We start from the raw sequence: 6,000 nt of genomic DNA, 5'->3' as shown, positions 1-6,000 counted from the left end.
GTCCGTAGCACCTGCTCTCCTCAAACTGTCTGGAAAGAATGCACTTCAAATTCACATTCACTTATATAGGCTACCATCAATGTCAAAGATTCCCTCTCTGCTTTGCACGACCGTAATCACAAAATCTCCCTCTACGAATTTAAACTAGTCCCCCCGGATGTTGAAAGACAAGACCGGTCTGATATTAAACCGGCTGGCAGGCCTCAACGCTGACTGACACCGTCCCAACGATAGCGAAATCTAGCAGGTGCATTCACGCGCTCTCCTCTGATCTGTACACCGACCCACTTGTCTTCTTAGTGTACTCTGTAATAAGCTGCTTCAAAGATCACTATGTATGCTAGCGACCGATAAGATCTGCAGTATGGAGTTCTCCTTTCCTTTCACGACGCCGTCTGTCTCTGCTCACACCGTCTCTCTCCCTCTCACACTCTTTTGGTTTTCTTAAGAAAATGTCAGTCTAATCATATCTTAATGCTTTGATAACGGGTTCTTTTTTTTCCATGGGAGAAGAACAGATATTCTAGTGTCTTAAAGGCCGAGGACGGGAATGGAAATGAAAGAAAACACCCTTGAAATTAAATTTTTCTCCAAGAGCGTGGGTGTAGCGGCCGCGGCGTTTGACCTTATGCACAATTACTTAATTGTTTCATTTAAAGACGTCGGAAGATCATACAAACACGTGATAAACAGAAAAAAAATGTGCTGTGAAGTGTAAATGTGACATTGTCGTGTACTTTTGTTGTTGAAGTCTCTTCCTGCAGACGTGCAAAGGAAAACAAACTGGCATGTCATAACCGCATGATTCAATTAGTGTGATATTTCATTTATGCCAGCATTAAAGGACGTTCATTGTGATTGAATGAGAGCTGATTAGTCAAATTGAGTTTTAGGGGAGAATGATAAAATGCTGTTTATAGGTACACCTAAAGATTGAGTTGTTTTAGGGAGGAACTGAGTAAAATCATAATCCCGAGAGCACCGTCTCTTCATATACTTCCCACAATGCCCATATAGGCTCTTTGTAGTTAAACTTAGTGCAGTGTTGTATTTGGCTGAGTTTAAATGAGCTAGAATGTAAAATGTGAGTGGTGATTACAGTGCTATTTTAGTTTTCATTGTAAATTTAAAGTTTTAGATGATGTATTTTATAACACATTTGTAGATTTCTGTTGAGCTTTATTTCTATTTATTTTATTTGAAGTTTTAATACTTCAATTAATTTCTTTTTTAAAACATGTCTTTCTTTATTTAATTTGTTACTTGCCAAGTTAGTTTTAAATTATTATTTAATTTTTTCATGTAATATTTATCTATATACAAATTAACAAAAAATTGTAAATAAATAAATATTTATATAGTTTTAGTTTTTGTTAACAATAACAATGGTGACATTGTCAGACCATTACTATGAGGTTTCTAATATGTCCTGAGTGGTTTGTAGCATATTGCTCATATACATTATGCTTCATCAGAACAGATTTTGAGAAATTTAGCATTATATTACTTGCTCACAAATGGATCCTCTGCAGTGAATGGGTGCCGTCAGGAGTCCATCCCATGTTGTCCGGTCTTTACAAGACATTAAGTGATGAACCAGAGTGGTGTGGTTAACTTGTGAATTATTATGGTGTTTTTATCAGCTGTTTGTACTCTTATTCTGACGGCACCCATTAACTGAACCCATTCCCATTCACTGCAGAGGATCCATTGGTTTAGCAAGTGATGCAATGCTACATTTATTGTGATTTGTTTATTTTTTATGTTGTATCTGATGTTTGTATTGTATGGCCTGAGGGTGAGTAAAATTTCAGTGAATTTTCATTTTTGGGTGAACTATTCCTTTATAAGTACAATTTGTTACAAACTAACAGTTATTAGTGTGAACTTTACGACCCCATTTACAGGCGGCTGGTGCAATTCTACCCTGGTGAATAAAGCAGGGTGGATATTTCTGGTATTTGCTCCATTAGGTGTGACAGAAATGTCCCTGTCATATGGCTCCACGGTGCCTTGAGTTCATGTCAGGATACTGATTGTGCTCTTGTTGTTACAGTAAAACCCCGCAGGCTGCCGGCCTGCACCTCTCACACTGCTTTACCGTGTCCCAATACAGAAACAGCGCTGCACATTGGTTAAAATTACAGTTATGTCAAATCTCCTCATTACTGCCCCAAAGTTTCTGTATAGCATGTATAGAATCGCTCTCCCCGGTGAGTGTCAGACGCACACACCTCCATCGTTAAAGAGGGTGATGGTGATGGTGGATGACAGCAGCCTCTGTGCATCTCCAGCCGCAGCTGCCCATCATCTTGAGTGACAGCTGAGAAAAGGACAAAAAAATAAAACTCCTCCCAAAGGTCTGGCAGCTGCATGTGCACCTGCAATCTCAAGACAGAGGCCTGTACCTACAGAAGCACTTGTTCGCTTTAAACTGGGCCAAACAAAGCACTGCGTCTATACAGATATGAGGTTTGCTGAATGTATTGCTTGCTATTTTTCTGCATAAGCTTAGCTTTTGAATCTTTTTGAACCCTAAATATTCAGCTTTATCCTGCATCACTTGAGCTGTATGAGGATGAATGATACCTTTAATTAACCTTAATCTTGTTGATGAGAAGTGATTTGAGTTATATTTATTTATTTGCTAGGAAGATGCTAAAAAGATACAAATAAATACAGCTTTGCATCAAAGGAAAATATGACATTTAAAAATAGAAATTAGTTATTTTTAATAATATTATAATAGTAGTAATATTGCATTATTGTATACTGTTTTTACTGTATTGAATGTGTAAGAGACTTGATCCTTCTGAAATAATTCTAATATGCTTATTTGCTGCTCAAGTAATCAATGTTGAAAACAGTTGTGCTGCTTAATAGTTTTGTGCAAACTGATTCTCTTTTTCAGGATTCTTTGATGAATAGAAGTCATGTATTTTTTTCGATTTTTGTGGTGTGTTGCTCTACCCGCATCTCTTCTAAACAGGCACGTTGCTGTAAGGTTTAACACATGTGATTAGAGCAGTGCTCTGAGGACTCCAGCTTACAGCTTCTTCCAGTGCCTTGTTTTCCGCTCTTAATTTCACTTGCATAATACCAAATTGCTTGGGAGGATGCTGTCGGCTTCATCTTTTAATGAGTTGGTTTGCATAGTCTGTAGAAAGCACAGTACGCTGCGGATTTTGGTCGTCTTTTATGAAACACAGCTAGCCGTGGTATTGTGTAACTATGTGACGGCATTCACTTTGATTTGGGCTAATGGAACCCCACCAAGATATACAATTAGAGGGTTGGATGTGTTAGGATCTAATTCCATCTCATCTCAAAGAGCCATGCACATACTGTGAGAGAAAATAGACACAACAACACACCAAAGAAGCCAAATAAAGCCGTTATTAGTTGATCACAAACCCAGAACAGATTCAGAATCAACGCTTCCTAGCTCATTGACCGCCTTGACAAACTATTTACAAAATAAAACCTCATATGCAAATTAATTCCTCTATTTGATCGTGGAAAGAGAAAATGGTACTGCTTTCTGCATTTCCTTTGTTCTGTATTTTGTGAACCACTTGGATGGAGTTGAGAGGAAAACAACTAAAACTGAAACAATAAAAACAACAGATTCATTCTGGCTCATAAAGAATTTATCATGCATTACAGATTCAGGTCAGCTCAGTTTTAATTCATCTGTGCATTAATATATACAAATGTGCAGTGAGAGGTGCAACATGACTTATCTTCATTGCATAAATATGTGTTCTGACAGACAGTATATGGAAGCAGGTAACAGCTCTTGATGGCATCTATCAATCAGGATTGAATAAAATTATGAATTAGCTTCCTTTCAGTTCAGATGGATCTAGAATGGGAATATGAATTAGAATGACAGGAAGAGGGTTTTGCTGCATTGCAATTTAAAATATATAATAATAAAATATAAAATCTCTCTCTATAAATAAACGTGTATTAATTCTAATATTAATTCTATTTCCTTAAATTTAAATTATGCATCCAGTTTGTGGCTGTTTTTCAAATTCATGATTTTCAGTTCTGACTAGCAATCAACCCTGCTGTCAGTGACGTTATATGATGGCCAGGGGTCAAAGGAATGCCTGAAATATTTCTGAGATTGGACAGTGTGTTATTTTTAGAGTTGTGGAATGAGAGGGGAAAAAGTTGAGAGCTTTACAAGTAGGTCAGCTGCAGCATTGCTTCATATCGCTTTCAGTATTATTACCGTCCTGCAGCCTAACTTTTAATCCAGCTTGAGCTGCACCAATTGCACTTTCACGGACATCTTTTATTGTAGTCAATACTGCTTATTGCTTCGGCAAATACCTGAAAGACTCTCAGAAGGGAATGATGGCCAATGGGTTAGATTTGTTGTGCAGATTTGGTCATCAGTGTTGGGTGACATTATTTTTGAAAGTAATGGATTATATTACAGTATCATTGTTCCAGAACTGTACAGTAATGCTATGTTTGGCTTGCAGGTGTTTTTTTTTTTTTTTTTTTTTTTTTTCAACATTCCGATTTTTGTATCATTCAGAAACTTCCAAAGTCCAAATACAGCTTGAGAAATGTTTTTTTGTTGTTGTTGTTGTTGTTGTTGTAATTGTGGTGTTGTGCATATTTTTCACTTTCAATGTGCACAGACAAACTTATTGTGTCTTGTCTGGTCAACACACAAAGGTGTGGTCACATTTGCCTTCGCTCTGTGAAATTTCAATAGGAATCTACATTTTTGGGAGTTTTGCATGAAGGTGAAAGATTGCATCTTGTTGATTTTGCATGCAGATTTCGCTCATGTTAAATGTGTTCATGGGAATTCACCACACTTACCAACAGAAAGCTGCTTGGATTAAAAGTGACTTCTGTGTGGGCTGCGCTTCATAAATTGCTACACTGTTGACAATAGATTGTCCGGAGATTGATAATGATTAGTTTGGAAAGTGAAGTCATTATGAGTTGTTCTTGCATGTTTTAGGTTATATGTTTATAATGTATATGTTTATATGTATATAAACTCCAGTTTGTGATATCTAACTTTCAATTAAGTCACAATTTTGAGATATAATCTCAGAATTGCAAGATATAAACTTGTAGCCTACTTCTAAGAAAATTTTCAAAATAGTGAGGGAATTCTGATTTTCTTTTCCTTGCAATTCCAAGCTCATATCTAGCAATTCTCAGTATATGCCTTTCAATGCAGACTTTTTCCGCTCTGAATTATAAATTTACAATTAACTTACTGTATTTTCTATTTGTTTCCACCTTCCAGAATTATTTCAATTCTGAGTTTATATTTTCTTCTCAGAATTGTGAATTCTGTATTGATAACTCACAGTTTTGATTTGTCTTGCAATTCTGAGTCTGAATTGTGAGATTAAAAAGTCCCAATTACCTTTTGTAATTGTTTTTAATCCCATGGTGGAAATTGGCTTCCATAATAACTTGAGTATTGTGGTGTAATATAAAAACAGAAGCATGGTATTTTTTTACACCCAAAAACATGACTTGTAAAACTCTTTTTAGTTTTGCGAGGGCCAAAACGGCAATGCCGGTTTGATTTGTTGATGTTTTAGGCTTTTATTTATTTAGTTTCAGTTAGCGGTGTGAAACTGTCTGGTGTTATGCGTTCAGACTGAATCGGGTCCTCAGGAAGCGTTTGAGCTGCGGCATCTCTCCGAGAGCAGAAGCACACCAGGTGTCCCTGCAATTAGCTGCTGTGAGATTGATGAGATCTGGCTGGGCTGATGGAATCACTCTTATTACATTACATCTGGACCGATGTCCATTTATTTATGAAGCACCGGCGGAGCAGGTGACTGTGCCGTGATGGAAATGATGAGGTTTATGGTAGCGTGGCCCTCGTTTGAACTGTGACAGGTAAACAAACTAATTGATTTCAGAGGCCCCACGGAAACAGGAGCTGCCACATTTCCCACTTTTCTGTTTGCCGAACAGACGAAGCTGTCATCCGCAGCGGCGAGA

Source organism: Cyprinus carpio, chromosome B16, assembly GCF_018340385.1.
Source record: "Cyprinus carpio isolate SPL01 chromosome B16, ASM1834038v1, whole genome shotgun sequence".
NCBI lineage: Eukaryota > Metazoa > Chordata > Actinopteri > Cypriniformes > Cyprinidae > Cyprinus > Cyprinus carpio.
Note: the sequence above shows the minus strand (reverse complement) of the source record.